This window comes from Nicotiana tomentosiformis, chromosome 5 (genome assembly GCF_000390325.3).
Source record: "Nicotiana tomentosiformis chromosome 5, ASM39032v3, whole genome shotgun sequence".
Taxonomy (NCBI): Eukaryota; Viridiplantae; Streptophyta; class Magnoliopsida; order Solanales; family Solanaceae; genus Nicotiana; species Nicotiana tomentosiformis.
Window position 1 is genome coordinate 28,806,650 of NC_090816.1, and position 19,986 is coordinate 28,826,635.

Genomic DNA, 19,986 nt, shown 5'->3' on the forward strand with positions numbered 1-19,986 from the left:
GAGTGGTAAGCTTGGACCGAGTATGGCACCGGGTGCCGGCCACGTCTCCCCTGGTTTGGGGCATGATAAACTTGATGTCAAAGCAGTTTTTTTCTAGGGAGTCTGCAAGTCGTGTCTAGTAAAGTCTTGTTTATAGATGTGTTGTGCATCACATTATATAAGAAGGAAGCTACAGGGCATTTAGGAGTCTGTTACCTTTCTTTCAAATCCAAATCGTGCTATAGACCTGAGTCATACGAGTTTGAGTTATGACTTATGCTTGCTAATGATACATAGATGCTTGCAATTAGAAAAATTACAGCAAGCTAGAGGGCTAATACAATAGCAAGTAAGGGTTATACAGAGAGTTCTTGACGACGTGGCCCAGTTTGAGGCCCTATTAGATCGTACATACCAGATGAGCAAAATTTCCTGCTTACGACCCTAAGATGAGAATATCTAACATACCTCGCGAATAGCATGCCATGGGTGTATTAGAAGGTAAAAGTATAAGTTTTAACAAAAGCAAGGTGAAAAAGGGTATGATGTATCCAGTTAGTGAAGAGTATCAGTATTTACGATTCATGCATAGAAATATAAGCATTCCGAGTTACTTTCAACGGTAACAGAGATATGTACAATTAGTCAGACCCATCTCAGTTATGCCCTATGCGAGCTAACATACATAGTTTAAGAGAAGGATGGGATATCCGGATCCAAATAGGGTTAGGGTAACCCAAAATGGTGGATGGATTGTTAGCATTAGTTGACATTTCCAAAGGATATTGCAAACATGATAATAGTTCTCCTTTTAAGACAATCAGGTGGTGCACTCTAGAATAGTATATTCAGATATGAATACTAGAATATTCAAAAATTTTAGAAGACATGCACTGGAATCCTAGAAGGGATAAATATTTACCTTAGTATGACTCCCGCCCCTAGTAAAAAGAGAATGTTAGGTGACCCGAAGGGCCAGTGAGATGGAGCAAGGGGAGCTAAAAGCGAAAGAATGTTTTGTTGAAGTTTTTAGAATATGTGATAGACATAAATATTAGCAGGAGAATAATTAGAGAGTAAATAAAGCATTATGAGTAAGATGTGATAATGGTAAATTAAAATATGGCAGGATGCCTTGAGACTATAGTCAAGTGAAGGCAAAGACAAGAGGAGCCATAAAGTCATATCCTCATTTCAAGAAATGAGTCGGTGACTCCAACGTGATTACAAGAAAGCTAAGTTAGACCCCCCGGAGTAATAAAAATCAGTATGGACTAGTAAATAAGATAAATCGAACATGAATTAGGGATCGAGGGATTCGATATTAGTCGACATCGTGAGGATTTCAGAGATCGCATTCCGGCAATAATAGAATGGACAACAGAAGTATAACCTTTAAAGGTCATTTAGGAAGACGTTCCCTAAAGCAAGTTGTGAGAAGAGTTAAGCTTAAGGGACTAAGTGTGCCAGTTACACATGTGTCACCCTCGTACGTGAGAAATTCAGTTATCCATGGTACATAAGGGTTACCGCAAGGTGAGTAAGGGTCATTGAAAATGTAAAAAGATGCCGAAGATGAAGAGGTAAAACATCTACAGGTAAATCTTCATAGCATTAAATGTTAGTACTCCCCTGGAGGGGGGGGGGGGAGAGAGAGATGGTTTGGTATAGTATTAAGCTGGAGTTAAGTAATTCAGGTAACTATAGAATGGTAAAGGAAGAAAGCGGTAAAAAGGTGAAAGGGATGAGATTGCATTTATTCAGATCCTACAGATATGTTACAACTATAGAATATTATGCAAGCACGAGGCTGGGGATAGGTAGTAAGGGTTGATAAATAAGTGCGAATGGACACTTGATACATAAAGAGCCAGTACAGGAGATAAGTTAAGACAAAGGAAATAACCCAAGAGAGATTACGCAGAATATAGATATGAGAATGGACCAACGAGTAGTTAGTAGTTGATTCAGGAAGAGCCTAGTTATGGCTAGACAAGAGGATACAGATAAATCAGCAGATCGTGCAAGATAAACGTAGTAAACCCCAGCATAGGGAACTCAGTCTCGCAGATACGACTTCGTAATCCTTGATAAATATTCATATATGAGTTGGGACAGTTAAAGATACCATATAAGTATTACGAAAATTAAAGAAAGTGCCACTAGGGAGGCAATTAAAATTTTAGTTAAGAAGTAACCCTACGAGCACAAGGGAACATAGGTAAGTAACTAAGGATAATTATAGACGAGTAAGAACATCAAAAATTATGTCGGGTATACGATGTAATAAGCTCGTAGCTTTACAAGAGTCATAGAGTCTCCCCTAAGTACTACAACGAAAGACTAGCTGAGGAAATAAGGAAGAAGGTTTCAACCTAAGCATAGTAACCTGAAGAAGAAATGATCTTGTAGCAACAGTCTCACTATAACATTCATTGTATGCACTCCATAGGAAACTAGCACCTATCGTGACTAATTAACGGGAAGTAAACTCAAAAGTAACATTCGAGATCATATGAGTTGCACAAAATTCCAATGTGCGTGGGCATTAAGATAAGCCAAGTAATCATGCAACAAGTGGCATAACAACCAGGAAAAGTAATTGGTTACATTTAAAGACAGTTGAGATGGCACGAAAGGAATTATTCGATCTATGACCCAGAGTTAGTTACGTTATGACTGCACTTAAGATTTCAGAGTATTATCCACGCAGTATATATATTGACATTCTTACAGTTATAGGAGATTCCAGTATAAGTTAAAAGAAATAATTGAGTCCACGTCACAGACAAAGGCTTGAATTGTTAGAATATTATAACATGAATGTTCCTTAGCGTCCATGAAAGGCTAAAGTAATAACTAATACCCCGAGGCATAGTTTGAAGAAAACTTAAGCCTACGTAAAGGATGAGAGATAAGAGGAAGTCCAAGAGTTACAATAGCTAAGTAAATTAGGAGTTCAACTATTAGACCCAGATAGTTATAGAAATCGTGACTCAGAACATTCCAGAATCACTCTTAATATTAGAGGTAGAAGAGAGGTAGTACAAAAATTATATTCTATAACATCTCTACAATAAAGCCAGTTAGAAGAGTACCAGCCTCATAAGAAGTCAGTATGAATCTTCGCCCGGATTGTGTATACACTAGAGGTGCAAGTATCATAGTACAACTTTAAGGTGTGGATGTGAATTCCACCTGCGGAAGAGAGGTATGAAAGAGACAGAAGATACGATGCGAGATTTAAAGGTAAGTAAGGTAAAGGTGAAGAAGGTACGAGATACTCAAGTCCAGAAGGTTGTGAATAGTCTAGACTTCAGATAGAGGGCTAGAAACATCGTGATTCAGTATCCAGAAATGATAGTTGGTGTCTTCAGTAGCATATCTTCCAGCCTATGGTTTCCAGGTACCGAGAGGTCTAGTTAAGAGAGTAACGAAGAGTTAGAGATGACGTGATATCTTGCTTGAGGTTCCAGAATAACATAATAAAATCTATGGTGCTAGCAAGTTAAAGAAAGGTTGCGAGTAGTATAAATAGATATGTGTAGGTTGCAAGCTAAAGTATGCTAGAGAGACACGATTTTAGGTAGACAGGAGTAAGGATAAGAAAAGGTAAGTGAGAAGGTGACGGGAATAGGTAAGACCCCGAGATTAAACCCATCAAAACAAGGGAGTTGACGATTTTTGTAAGTTATAGAAAGCTCAGTATAGGCTAAATGAACTCGGAGAAGTTTAAGACTAGTAGAATTTAGAAGAGATGGAATGTTGCATGGTAGTATAATAAGAGTGTAATTGTGATAAATGATAAGAGGATGACGTTTAGGCCTTCGATTGAGTAATGATTCAAAGAGAAGGGATTCCATAAATTGCACGAAAATAGAATACCCCACAAAAGATGAATCAAGTTGGAATGCTATGAGATACAATTGTTGAATTATAGTATCGTCCCTAGGCGGATCAGGCAAATAACTTCATATGTTCCCCGATGAGGCGTGAGCCCTAGTGACAATGTATTACGTAAGAGGTTTCAAATTATCAGTGGTAGATAATAGATCAATATTAAGGTGAATCAACAATAGACGGACAAAAGTTTTAAAGTATGAGATGAGATTAGGCTGTCATTCTAAAGATGAACAGTAATGGGGAAGCATTAAGAAACTTAGATTTATACATATAGGATAAGCATCAAGAGAGTAACTTGGAGTTGGGTAGCAGACATCATTAACAATAAATTGAAGTAAGTGTTATGGTATAGTATGACCTACCTAGAAGCAGTAAATCCATAAGGATAGATAACCGAGGCTATAAAACAAAATATAGCAATAGTCGTATGTTCGACAAAGTACCAAGCGAAGAACTTCAGTACACCTATAGATGGCTAGAGGGATAACTTGTCATAGTTCTGTATATGTTCACAAAGTGAGACCTAGAGATTGGCTAAAAGCTGGAGGAAATAAGAGAGAAGAGTCGTATAGGTGCACGTACAAGGATAAAGTCGTATAGGCTTCATGACAGAAGGTAAGAACAATTACGAGATTGGAAGAATTCTGATCATAACTCGTGCTATGAGAAAGAGGCATAAAGGGGGGAATGCACCGACCTTTGGATTAATTCATAGAACAGTTGCCTAGATGGCAAGGATAGTATTAAATTATTTGTAAGAGCTGTAGGTTATGACATTCATAAGTGCATCAGTCAATAATCGAGGACGAATGTTCCAAAGGGGGGAATGATGTTGCACCCCATGTTTTCGTACATAAAAGTACATCGTAAGTCAACGGATGTAAGCTCGTAAATAAGATCATCTTTGAAAGTACATAAATTAATTTAATCATGTTACCTTGGAGGTTACAAATATTTAAGATCATGAACAATAAGTACCTAGAGGGATAGAGGTTTTAGAAGCTAAACAAATTGAAAAACATAAGTTTCGTCGAAAGTCGACAAGTTAGGAATGTTATAACCCATACTTTTGGGGTAAGACTAGGCTGATTAAAATGATAAGAAGGTTATGTTATGAGTTATTTTATTCGTATGATAGTCGTGTGTTAATTTTTTGAAGTCAAACGAGTTGTCGAACAAAATTCAATGAAAGTCATCAGAAGTTACGTTCCTAAATTGTACTGAAATTTGGGTCTAATGTCACTGAGATTTTGTCCCAATATACTTGGATTTACGGTATGATCCATCCACCAAATTGAATATCTACAAGTATAGTTTCCAACGCATTAAACCGTTCGTCAATACAACGTCGGAATAGAGAGATATTTGTGTTTTCGCGAGACCGCGAAAGCAACTCCCTAACGAACCCACTTAGGCGTTTGTCGGACTACTTCACTTTAAAAATGATTTGCACGACTATTTTTGCGCAATTTTTCAATAAAAATTCATACCCAAACTCCTTCTAACCCTCTTAAACAGATTAGCAGGGTTCAAGGATGATTCCAAAGTGATTACACCATATTTCAATATTAAAAGTTAGTTCTAGTAAAGAAGAACACCTCTTTGAGGTTGCGTTGTCATTGAGGATTGTTGTGAGCTATGTTTGGTATAAATTTCAAGTGGTTGCTGCCGGTTTAGGTATGTATAATAATCTACTACCTGTGCTTGAAGTTGTGTGTATATTGGTTTCATTATTTGAGCAAGATACTACAAGAGGAGACTTGAAATAGTTTGAGATGTTATTGTTCTTAATGGACTGCTTTAGAAAGGTTGTTTTCATGAATATTAAATGAATGGAAACCATGGAAAATGACTTGTTTATGATGTTGTTATTATGAATATATTGTCTATATCTCGAACTTGATGTTGGTATTGTTAATAAGAAGAGGAAGGACAACATAACAATAGAAAATTATATTTATTGTTGTTGTTGGATTGTTGGGCTGTTTGAGTGTGAATTAGGAGATGAATAGGAGGTTGGAAGTACTCCAATTGTACTTAATATCATGCTGTACATGTTTTTAAGTTAAATGATGAATGATAATGCGGTTGAAGGGCGTTAAAGGGATTCAATCCGAGCTTGCCCCTCGTCGTGATATGTTGATGACTTGTTAATAAAATATTTTATACCGTATTATTGATGTTGTTCTTATTGTATTGCTCTAGTTGTTGTGGTTGATGTGTGGAGTTGGAGTAAGTCAAAGTTATAGGGGAGATGTTGTCCAAATATATATAGAGAAGTTACTAACTTAGAAGATTCAAATTAAGTTCCTTCTTAGCATTAATCATAGACCTTGTTGTACACTGTAGATTGAGTTATTTTGTGGATTGCTTGGAAAGTATTGAAGAGACAAGGAGATCGAGGTATGTTAATGCTAAACCTTTCCTTCATTTTGGCATGATCCCGTAACTAAATGCGTTTGATAACGAGAAGTTCGTGCTCCTAAATTCATGTATATTATTTTAGTCTCATAAGTTATAGTATTCTCCCTTATCGGGATTTTATATTCAGTTAAGTGTCATTTTCTTTCAGTCATGAGAGCAGAGGGTATATATATACACACACACACACACATAATATTACAATATTTTCACCATCATTGAGGTATAATCGATGGGCAGGACCCTATTAGGCAACCTCTGAGGATATGGTAAGTTATATACCGAGCCTATTATGGCTAAGCGCTTATAAGAGAGCCCAAAATGGTTGAGATACCGATCTTAGTATGGTCGAGCGCCTATGAGCGAGCCTACTACGGTAGATAAATTACACATACCGAGCCTTATAGGGTCGGATAGCTATTTTACTTACTATATTGAGAGAATTGAGTCAGTATCAGCAGGTAAGCATATCTTCAGATCATCTTTGACTCCCAATTACTTTCAGTTATTATATTATTAGCTCGGTTTCAGCTTTTAGTTATTCTATCAGTTTACATACTCTATACATTATTTTGTATTGATATCCCTTTGCCAGGGATGCTGCATTTCATGCCTTCAGGTCCTGATAAACAGCTGGATATACCTTCCTAGTAGACAGAGCCAAATATCAGCTTGATTGGTAAGCTCCACTCCCCCGGACTTACCAGGTCTAGACTTTGGAGTCCATTTTGTAAATACAAGTTTGATGGGTAGGTCGAGGACCTGTCCCGACCATGATATAGTTCTGTTATCTCTAGAGGTTTATAGATGAGTCTTGTATATTTTGTATATTTGTATTGTGGCCTTGTCAGCCCTGTGTGAATGTTCAATTTGGTATTGCTGGTTATAAGACATTCATGGCAGCCTCGTCAGCCTGTACAATTATGTATATGAGATTTTGGATATGTCTACCCCTCAGATGAGATAAACATTATTTTCATATAATTTAGAATAAGGCCTCGTCGGCCGAAGTTGAGTGATACACCTCCAGAGTTTATAGTTACAGAGTGGTACGCTTGGACCAAGTATGGCATCGGGTTCTGGCCACGCCTCCCCAGGTTTGGGGAGTGATAGAAGCATATACCAAATAAGGCACAAAATAGACTAAAACATACCCGAAACATGGTACAACCTTGGCGCCCGCATATACATTCGTCACCTCGCTTATACTTCAATCCCAAATACGTAGCATGTGGCACATAAGTACATTTTAGAAAATATTTTTTCAAGTCGAGGTTAAGCAAGATACTTACCTTTTCTTACGCTAGCTCAATTCTTAAAAATCAGCCTTTTGTAGATTCATCAAACAAGTTCAATCTAGTCCAAATAATACTCAATGAGGTCAAATAAAGCTATAAAAATTAAATCCAACCAACAAAGCTTCAATCTTTATTCAATTTTCAAAAGTCAACAAATAGATAACTTGGGCTCATATGGTCAAACTCGAGTCCTCGGATCCTATCGATCCATAATCCTCTTGTTGGTGTACATGTGATTTGGCACTAGGGTATCGGGGCACTGGGAGTGCCATTGTTGTAAGGATTAAGTCTTTATAGCATAGACATACTAGACTTATATGGAGGTATTCATGCATATCATCCATATATACATATTCATGAATTTTATATATGTGTGGGACTTGTTAGCAGGTTGTTGGGCACTTGAAGGGTGTCAGATCTATGTAAGATTTGAAACTTTACCATGTATAGCCATTATAGACTCATGTAGAGGCATTCGAGTTTATGCTACTTGTTGCATAACTCCCTTACATGTGGATTGAGTACATTTATATATGCTTTTGACCTTGTTATCTGAACAAGTATGCTTAATATCTTTGTCTTGGACTGTGCACCTTACTTGTAACGACCCGACCGGTCGTTTTGCTTTTTAGAATCCCGTTTCCCTAAATAAGGCTCACCGTATGTGCTTTTACTATTTTATGACTTGTGAGGATAGTTAGTTCGGGATTTGGAAAAGAGTTCGGGTTGAAATCAGAACACTTGGTTCCTTAAGGTTGACCTAAAAGGCTAAGTTTGACTTTAGTCAACATTTTGAGTAAACGACCTCAGAATCAGGATTTGACAGTTTCAATAGGTTCGTATGATTATTTTGGACTTGGGCGTATGTTCGGATCGTGTTTTGGATGACCCGGGAGCATTTTGGCGCCCAATAGTGAAAGTTGGCTCTTTGAAGGTTTTAAAGTTCTTTAAATTTGGTTTGGAGTAGGTTTTGGAGTCATCGAGGTCCGTTTGAGATTCTGAGCCTGGGAATAGTTCTGTATGGTGATTTAAGACCTGCACACAAAATTTGGTGTCATTCCGAGCAGTCTATGTATGATTCAGCGCGTTCAGAGCGATTTGGAAACTTGGAGTTCAAAACTTGATTCAATTTGGCTTTGGGGTGTGATTTTTGGTTTTGTTGTTGTTTTACGCATTCTGAGAGTTCGAGCAGGTTCGTATTATGTTTATAGACTTGTTGGTGTATTTGGACAGGGTCCCGAGGGGCTCGGGCGTGTTTCGGACCACCGGGAGCCAAGTTAAAGAAACCAGAATTTTCTAGTTCTAGTTTCCTTCTTCGCGTTCGCGTACACCCTCTCGCTTTCGTGAAGAAGGATTTGGGCAGTGGGGCAATTAGTCCTTCGCGTTTGCAAAGTCCCCCACGCGTTCACGTAGAAGGAAGGGACCTGGGGGGGGGGGGACCAGTGTCATTGTTCTTTGTGTTCGCGAAGGTGCCCTCGCGTTCGTGTAGGGCAGGGCTGGTAAGCCTTCGCGTTCGCGGGTCCCCTGTCGTGTTCGCGTAGGCAGAGTTTTCCTGGGCCTGGACCGATTGCCTTCGCGAATGCTAGGTTTGTTCCGCATTCGCGAAGAAGAGGGCAACTAGGCAGAGAGTTTTAAAATTCAGACTTAGCCATTTTTGGGTTCATTTATTGCACTCTTGGGCGATTTTGGAGATTCAAAAAGGGGGATTTAAACCTAGCTATTGAGGGTAAGTAATTTCTACCTAATATGAGTTTAATACATAGATTATGGGTAGATTTTAACATGTAAATTTATGGAAAATATAGGTTTAGATGAAAAACCTAGGTCTTGATAAAAATAAGAATTTAACCACGAAAATAGTTATGGAATGGGATGAAAATTATATATTTGACTTCTTAAGGTTATGGATGACAATTTCCTCCGAAAATTTCCGAAATCCGGGCCCGGGGGTGAATTTTATGAATTCTTCAATCGGAATTAGGTAATCACTTTAATAATTAGGACATGAACTTTTGAGCATGTATTGACTTTTATATATAATATTTGACTAGTTTCAAGTCGTTTGGCACCGAATTGAGGGTTTAAGCACAATCTTGGACCGGAAAGTAGGCTTTTACACGAGGTAAGTCTTTTTTCTAACCTTGTTAGAGGGAATTAATCCCATAGGTGAATTTAATTAATATGTGCTTCTATTTGTGGGGGTTACGTACGCACGAAGTGACCAGAGTCCGTACGTAACTAATAATTATGCTTATGTCCGGGTAGTTTAGGTTTACACCATGCTTTGTTGACACCATTAATTGATTATGCTTACTAACTGTCTTGAATTGAGCGGAGGTTGAGGATTTCAATATTTTAAAAGTTTCCAGTTGAATTTCTTGTTTTGGAAAGAGTTGAGGTATCTTATAATAACTTGAGAAATCTATGTTCAACCGCATCGCAAGTATATTCTGCGAGCGGGGTAAATTTCCACTACTCTCATGGGAGTGGTCTGTTCGCCTCGGCAGGTTAATAGATGCATATATGGTTCGTATCGTTCGACCCTCGGTAGTGCACACAATATATGTATATGTATTTTGGATCGGGCCATACGTCCTCGGCATAATTCGTGCGTAATAATACTGGGAGCCCAATTATAATTGATATTGTTTAATTGGCTTGAGAGGTTAAATGGTTAAATGCGGGAAATTGATTTGGTACTTACTATCGGTGAAATGATTATTTATTTGTTGCTTGCTTCCGAGTTCTATTGTCATTTATATATCCCATGTTTAATTAGAATTTTATATATTTTATTGTTGGCCCATAGTAAGTGTCGAAGTCGACCCCTCGTCACTACTTCTTCGAGATTAGACTAGACACTTACTGGGTACATGTAATTTATGTACTTACATTATAATTCTACACTGAATGTGCAGGATTTGAGGCTGGGGTATCTGGATATCAGTCCGGCGCACATCCTTGACTACTACGAGACTTTGTGGTGAGCTGCCTTCCGAGCCCGTTCTGCAGCAGCCGGAGTCTTCCTTTGCTTTATCTTCTATCTATTTCGTTTCGGACAGTAGTGTAGTACTCTTTTGTATATTCTACTAGTAGCTCATACACTTTTGACACCGGGTCTTGGAGATTTATGCTAGTAGACACTTGATGGTTTGGGGTTATTTTACTTATCTCATTTGCTTGAAAATTTTGATCTTGCATTTTTATTAAACTCTTACTTCTTATTTATGCATAAGCTAAAAATCAACTATTTCAAATCTTTAAAAGAGAGGATCACATAGTTAGTTCCCGGTTGGCTTGCCTATCGGTAACGTTAGGCGCCATCACGGCCTATAAGGGGAATTGGATCATGATAACATGGTATCAGAGCATTAGGTTCACATAGGTTTCATAAGTTATGAGCAGGCCTAATAGAGTCTTGTGGATCAGTACAGAGACGTCTGTACTTATCTTCGAGAGGCTATAGGGTGTTAGGAAACTACTCTTTCTTCATCTCCTATCGTGCAGTTGATGTTATACTAAGTGTCTTTCTCTTATTCTCTCACAGATGGTGAGAACTCGCACGGCGGATGTTCCAGACCTGGGAGGAGCTGCTCCCCCTATTGCCAGAGGCCGAGTTAGAGGCCGGGGGAGGGCACCAGCCCAAGGTAGGGGATGAGGACGTCCTAGAGTGGCCCCAGCTATACCACCAGCGGATCTAGTAGAGGATCCTATTATCGAGGAGCAGGGCGAGATGCCTACAGCAGAGCCAACCCCGGTGGATTTCATGTCCGCACCGGGAGTTTAGGAGGTTATGGGCCATATGCTATGGTTCAGGGATACTATGACCCAGGCTGGTTTATTTCCAGCAGACCCAACAATATCTCAGGCAGGAGGAGGAACACAGACCCCTACTGCTCAGGCTCTTGGGCATGCAGCTGCTATATATCAGACCCCGGGCATACTACCCACGGGCGGAGCCCAGCCAGTGGCAGAAGCTGTAACTGAGCCCAGACCAACTGCGACCGGTAAGTCACAGAAGCTACTGGACAGATGGACTAGGCTACACCCTCCTGTCTTCGGGGGTGAGCGACTTGAGGATCCCAGGACTTCATTGATCGGTGCAGGGATAGACTGCACAACATGAGTATATTAGAGTCCCACGTAGTAGATTTCACTACTTTCCAGGTGGAGGGCAGGGACTGTAGATGGTGGCAGTTATATCTTCTCGGTAGACCAGCAGGTTCTCCTCCCATGACTTGGCATCAGTTTACACGCCTTTTCTTGGATAGGTATATTCCATCCTCCCAGAGGGAAGAGTTGCGGTTTGCGCAGCTCCGGCTGGACCAGATGTCAGTGACCGATTATGAGGCGAGATTCTCTGAATTGTCTCGCCATGCACTTATGATACTTCCTACTGAGACAGAGAGGGTATAAAGGTTCGTTGCGGGGTTGCACTCCAATATTCGGGCCACTATGGCCCGAGATGTTGAGATGGGGACCTCTTACCAGCTGGTTGTAGAGATAGCTCGGAGGATTGAGGGTTATCATCAGCGGGACCGAGAGCAGATGTCGCGGGACAAGCGGTTCCGTCATTCGAGAGGATTAAGTGGTGCTCCATCTTGGGGTAGAGGTCAGTTTGGGAGAGGTCAGCCGAGCAGGCCTACATATCCAGCACCGCCGCCTCCTCGGGGTCCTCCAGTTCGACCCTATTTCAGCGCCATGCTAGAGAGTTCCTACCGCCCACCAGCTATCCAGGGTTCTTCCAGTGGGTATTTAAGCCATCAGGGTCAGACCTCGGGGGATCAGTCCACCTCTCCGAGGGGTTGTTAAGAGTGCGGAGATCCTGGCCACATGAAGCGATTTTGTCCCATACTTCAGGGCAAGGCAGTGCAGCAGGGTCAGCAGCCCATAATTACAGCACTAATAGCCGCACCAGCCGTCTGGCCTCCCATACGCAGAGGGCAGGTGGGCAGGGGCCGTCCTAGAGGCGGAGGCCATACAGGTGGGGGCCAGGAACATGGAGGCCAGGCAGGGGGCGCTCCAACTAGATTCTATGCTTTCCCGGCTAGACCAGATGCAGTGGCCTCAGATGCCATGATCACATGTATTATTTCTGTCTGCGGTAGGGATGCTTCGGTATTATTTGATCCATGGTCTACCTATTCATATATGTCGTCTTTGTTTGCTCATTTCCTGGATGTTCCTCGTGAGTCCTTGGGTACTCCTGTTTATGTATCCAATCCAGTAGGCGATTATGTTGTTGTGGATCGGGTCTATCAGTCCTGCATTGTTACATTTTGTGGTTATGAGACTAGAGCAGATCTTCTACTGCTCGATATGACTGACTTTGAGGTTATCCTGGGCATGGACTGGTTATCTCCATATCATGACATCCTTGATTGCCATGCCAAGACTGTTACCTTGGCGATACCAGAGTTGCCTAGATTGGAGTAGGGTTCATCTGTCAGCACACCTAGTCATATTATCTCTTTTATGAAGGCCCGACACACGGTTGAGAAGGGTTATTTGGCTTATCTAGCTTATGTTTGGGATACTACCGCAGAGACTCCGACAATTGATTCAGTACCCGTAGTCCGGGAGTTCTCCGATGTGTTTCCTTCTGATCTTCCAGGCATGCCACCAGATCGTGATATCAATTTATGCATTGATTTGGCTCCAGGTACCCAACCTATATCCATCCCACATTACCGTATGGCTCTGAAAGAATTGAAGGAGTTGAAGGAATAACTTGAGGAGTTGCTAGCAAAGGGGTTCGTCAGGCCGAGTGTATCACCTTGGGGTGCACCAGTGTTATTTGTGAAGAAGAAGGATAGACTATGCAGATGTGCATTGATTACCACCTGTTGAACAAAGTTACCATTAAGAACAAGTACCCGTTACCACGGATTGATGATTTTTTGACCAGTTGCAGGGTGCCAAGGTGTTCTCCAAGATCGACTTGAGATCGGGGTACCATCAGTTGAAGATTCGGGATTTAGATGTTCCGAAGACTGCTTTCCGGACTAGATATGGCAATTATGAGTTTCTAGTGATGTCTTTCAGTTTGAATAATGCCCCAGCGGCATTTATGGATTTGATAAATAGGGTGTTCAGGCCTTATATTGATTCGTTCGTCATTGTCTTCATTGATGACATTTTGATCTACTCGCGCAGCATGAAGGAGCACGAGCAGTACTTGAGAGTGGTTCTTCAGACCTTGCCGGAACATAATCTATATGCTAAGTTCTCCAAGTGTGAGTTTTGTCTAGATTCTGTAGCATTCTTGGGGCATGTTGTATCCGGCGAGGGTATTAAGGTGAACCCTAAGAAGATTGAGGCAGTTCAGAGTTGGCCTCGTCCTTCTATGGCGACTGAGATCAGGAGCTTCTTGGGGTTAGCAGGTTATTATCGCCGATTCGTGGAGGGCTTCTCATCTATTATAGCACCTTTGATTAGATTGACCCAGAAGGGTGCTCCGTTCCGTTGGTCCGACGATTGTGAGGCGAGCTTCCAGAAGCTCAAGACAACTCTGACTACTGCACCAGTTCTAGTGTTGCCTTCTGGTTCGGGGATGTATACCGTGTATTACGATGCTTCGCGCATTGGCTTGGGTTGTGTATTGATACAGGATGGGCAAGTTATTGCATATGCTTCATGTCAGCTGAAGCCCCATGAGAAGAATTATCCTGTACATGATTTAGAGTTGGCCGCTATTGTTCATGCTCTTAAGATCTGGAGGCACTATCTTTATGGTGTGTCTTATGAGGTTTACATTGATCATCGTGGCTTGCAGCATTTGTTCAAGCAAAGGGATCTCAATTTGAGGCAGCGCAGGTGGCTTGAGTTACTAAAGGACTATGACATTACTATTCTTTATCATCCGGGCAAGGCGAATGTAGTTGCGGGTGCCTTGAGCAGAAAGGCGGAGAGTATGGGTAGCTTGGCATTTATCTCAGTAGAGGAGAGGACATTAGCTTTGGACATTCAGCCCTTGGCTAACAGACTTGTGAGGTTGGATATTTCAGAGCCCAGTCGAGTTCTTGCATGTGTCGTTGCCCAGTCTTCACTATTTGAGCAGATCAAGACTCTACAGTTTGATGATCCGCATTTGTTGGTTCTCGGGGAGACGATACTACAGGGTGGTTCCAAGGAGGTTACTATCGGTGAGGATGGTGTTCTGCGACTCCAGGGTCGTCTATGTGTTCTTAACGTCGATGGCCTAAGGGAGAGGATTCTAGAGGAGGCACACCGTTCACGGTATTCTATTTATCCAGGTACTACGAAGATGTATCGCGACCTGAGGTAGCATTATTGGTGGTAGCGGATGAAGAAATACATATATGTTGCGAGGTGTCTAAATTTCCAGCAGGTTAAGTATGAGCACCAGAGGACAGGTGGCCTACTCCAGCAGATGACTATACCTGAGTGGAAATGTGAGCGCATTACTATGGACTTCGTAGTTGGGTTGCCGCGGACCTTGCAGAAGTTTGATACAGTTTGGGTCATTGTCGACAGGTTGACCAAGTCGGCACACTTCATTCCAGTGGTGACCACATATACTTCGGAGAGGTTGGCCCAGATTTATATTCAGGAGATAGTCCGGTTGCACGGTGTGCCTGTTTCTATCATATCAGATAGAGGCCCTCAGTTTACTTCACATTTATGGAGAGCGGTACAGAGTGAGTTGGAGACCCGGGTAGAGCTCAGCATAGCATTTCATCCACAGATCGACGGGCAATCAGAGCGGACAGTTCAGATCTTGGAGGACATGCTCAGGGCATGTGTGATTGACTTTGGAGGGCAGTGGGATCGATTATTTCCTTTGGCCGAGTTTGCTTACAACAACAGTTATCCGTCCAACATCGAGATGGCTCCATTTAAGGCTTTATATGGTCGGCGATGTCATTCTCCCATCGGATAGTTTGAGCTCGGTGAGGCTAAGTTATATGGTACCGATTTGGTGAAGGATGCCTAGGAAAAGGTAACGTTAATTCAGGAGCGACTTCGCACAACACAGTCCAGACAGAAGAGTTACGCAGATCAGAAGGTACGTGATTTATCATTCATGGTGGGCGAGAAGGTTCTCTTGAAAGTCTCGCCGATGAAGGGGATCATGAGGTTCGGGAAGAATGGCAAGTTGAGCCCAAGGTTAATAGGTCTATTCGAGGTGTTGAGACGAGTTGGGGAGGTTGCTTATGAGCTTGATTTGCCTCCCAGTCTATCAGGAGTTCATCCGATTTTCCACGTATCTATGCTCCGGAGGTATCATGCCGACAGGTCACATGTGTTAGACTTCAGCACAATTCAGTTAGATGAGAGCCTGGGATATGAGGAGGAGCCAGTTGCCATTATTGATAAGCAGGTTTGCCAGTTGAGGTCCAAGAGGATTTTCACGGTAAAGGTTCAGTGGAGGGGCCAACCAGTCAAGGAGGCGACTTGGGAGTCCGAGGAGGACATGCGGAGTAGATATCCACACTTATTCAGCACTCCAGGTATCATTCTAGACCCGTTCGAGGACGAACGTTTGTTTAAGAGGTGGAGAATGTAACGACCCGACTGATCATTTTGCTTTCTAGAACCCTATTCCCCCTAAATTAGGCTCCCCGTATTTGCTTTTACTGTTTTGTGACTTGTGAGTATGGTTAGTTCGGTATTTGGATGAGTTCGGGTTGAAATCGGAACACTTGGTTCCTTAAGGTTGGCCAAAAAGGCTAAGTTTGACTTCAGTCAAAATTTTGAGTAAACGACCTCGGAATCAGGATTTAATGGTTCCAATAGGTTCGTATAATGATTTAGGACCTGGGCATATGTTCAGATTAGGTTTTGGATGACCCGGGAGCGTTTCGACGCCCAATAGTGAAAGCTGGCTCTTTAAAGATTTTAAAGTTCTTTAAATTTGGTTTGGAGTAGGTTTTGGAGTAATCAAGGTCCGTTTGGGATTCCGAGCCTGGGAATAGTTCCTTATGGTGATTTAAGACTTGTATGCAAAATTTGGTGTCATTCCGAGTAGTCTAAGTATGATTCGGCGCGTTCGGAGCGATTTGGAAACTTGGAGTTCAAAACTTGATTCAATTTGGTTTTGGGGTGTGATTCTTGATTTTGTTGTTGTTTTATGCATTCCGAGAGTTCGAGCAGGTCTGTATTATATTTATAGACTTGTTGGTATGGTTGGACGGGGTCCCGATGGGCTCGAGTGTGTTTCGGACCACCAGGAGCCAAGTTAAAGAAACCAGATTTTTCCAGCTCTGGTTTCCTTCTTCGCATTCGCGTATGCCCTCTCACATTTGGGAAGAAGGATTTGGGAAGTGGGTTAATTAGCCCTTCGTGTTCGCGAAGTCCCCCACGCGTTCGCATAGCAGGAAGGGACCTGAGGGGGAGGGGGTCAGTGTCATTGCTCTTTCTGTTCGCAAAGGTGCCCTCGCGTTCGCGTAGGGCAAGGCTGGTAAACCTTCGCGTTCGCGAGTCCCCTGTCGCTTTCGCGTAGGCCAAGTTTTCCTGGGCATGGACCGAATGCCTTCGCGAACGCGAGGCCTGTTCCGCATTCGCGAAGGAGAGGGCAGTTGGGCAGAGAGTTTTAAAATCGGGACTTAGCCATTTTTAGGTTCATTTATTGCACTCTTGGGCGATTTTGGAGCTTCAAAAGGGGAGTTTCAACCTAGCTATTGAGGGTAAGTAATTTTTACCTAATATGAGTTTAATACATAGATTATGGGTAGATTTTAACATGTAAATTTATGAAAAACATGGGTTTATATGAAAAACCTAAGTCTTGATAAAAATAAAATTTTAACTACGAAAATAGTTATGGAATGAGATGAAAATTGTATATTTGAGTTCTTAAGGTTATGGGTGACGATTTCCTCTAAAAATTTTCGGAATCCAGGTACGTGGGTCCGGGGGTAAATTTTAGGAATTTTTTAATTGGGGTTGGGTAATCACTTTAATAATTAGGATATGAACTTTTGAGCATGTATTAACTATTTTATATAACATTTGATTAGTTTCAAGTTGTTTGGCACCAAATTGAGGGTTTAAGCACAATCTTGGACCGGAAAGTAGGCTTTGAGACGAGATAAGTCTCTTTTCTAACCTTGTAAGAGGGAATTAAACCCATTGGTGAATTTAATTAATATGTGCTTCTATTTATGGGGGCTACGTACGCACGAGTTGATGAGAGTCCGTACGTAGCTACTAATTATGCTTATGTCTGGGTAGTTTACGTTTACACATGCTTTGTTGACACCGTTAATTAATTATGCTTATTAATTGTCTTGAATTGAGCGGAGGTTGAGGATTTCAATATTTTAAAAGTTTCCAGTTGAATTTCTTGTTTTGGAAAGAGTTGAGGGATATTATGATAACTTGAGAAATCTATGTTCAACCGTGTCACAAGTATATTCCGCGAGCGGGGTAAATTTTCACTACTCTCATGGGAGCGGGCCATTCGCATTGGCAGGTTAATAGATGCATCTATGGTTCGTGTCGTTCGACCCTCGGCAGTGCACACAGTATATGTATTTTGAATTGGGCCGTACGTCCTCGGCATAATTCGTGCGTAATAATACTGGGAGCCCAATTATAATTGATATTATTTTATTGGCTTGAGAGGTTAAATGGTTAAATGAGGGAAATTGATTTGGTACTTACTATCGGTGAAATGATTATTTATTTGTTGCTTGATTTCGAGTTCTATTGTCATTTATATATCCCATGTTTAATTAGAATTTTATATATTTTATTGTTGGCCCATAGTAAGTGTCAAAGTCGGCCCCTCATCACTATTTCTTTGAGATTAGACTAGATACTTACTGCGTACATGTTGTTTATTTACTCACGTTACACTTCTGCACTGAATGTGCAAGATCTGAGGAAGGTGCATCTGGATATCAGTCAGGCGCGTATCCTTGACTACTACGAGACTTTGTGGTGAGCTGCCTTCCGAGCCCGTTCTGTAGCAACCTGAGTCTTCCTTTGCTTTATTTTCTGTCTATTTCGTTTCGGACAGTAGTGTAGTACTCTTTTGTATATTCTACTAGTAGCTCATACACTTGTGACACCAGGTCTTGGAGATTTATGCTAGTAGACACTTGATGGTTTGGGGTTATTTTACTTATCTCACTTGCTTGAAAATTTTGATCTTGCATTTTTATTAAACTCTTACTTCTTATTTACGCATAAACTAAAAATCAACTATTTTAAATCTTTAAAAGAGAGGATCACAGAGTTAGTTCCCGGTTGGCTTGCCTAGCAGTAATGTTGGGCGCCATCACGACCTATAGGGGGAATTGGGTCGTGACATTACTATTGAGATCCGTTGTATCTTGGTTGTTTCTCTATTATTGTATATACTTATGAACTGCACAAGTTATATAAAGTGAGTATCTTATGACCAAAACTTGCCACTACTTGTTAAGTTTAGTCTTGATATTTACTGAGTACATGGAGTCGGTTGTACTCATACTATACTTCTGCACCTTGCATGTAGATTTTTTTGCTGAGCTGTTGCGGAGTTCGAGGGCGAGCATTGAATACATTAGCATTCCAGTCATTAGCTGCCATCTTTTTCATGGTAGTTTAGAACTTAATTTCTGTTTATGTATAATTAAATAATGTATTTTTTTTTCATATCTATGCTAAAATCCTAATCTTAGTTGTTCATGACTTGTAACACTAGTACTTGGGGTAGCTTGCGTTAAATTTCATATTCTTAATTCATTATTTATTGGAAGATCTATAGTTTGAGTTATGTTTATTTTGGTTGATTTGCCTAACGGGTTGGACTAGGCACCATCACGACCTTGTGAGATTTGGGTCGTAACAAAAAATAATTAGGGGTTCAAAAATTAAAGAGTTGTAAGGTTCTGCCAACTAGGGGTGTAACCAACTATATCGGTTTTGATTGGTTTGGGTTTGTCGGATTTTTCGTATTTTTTATCACATGAATATTTTTTCAATCTTACTTTGTTAAAGTTATAGATAAAGTTTTGATAAGTGATCATATATTTGGTAAAAATTGAAAAAAATAACAAACATATGATCTATTACAATATTCTTATGGGAGAATATTTTAATACACATGATAGTTATTTTCTTACTCGTCTAACAATAATTTTTTCTTGATGTACGCTTTCAAGATTAATCAAATTTAATAATTAAACATACAAATTAATATGCCACCTAAATAATGATATATTTTATTTAATTTTAAATTATTGAAATGTCATTTCAAATTCGAAAAAGATATAAGTAATCTTGACATATGAATATGGAAGAACAAAGAGATGATTGACGCATTTCAATAGCACTTGACAAGAAAGTGATACAACTTATTATTTAAAGTAAATAACAATGAGTGCACTTCATAGTTCTATTAAATCGTACATCTCATGAGAGGATCCAAAAT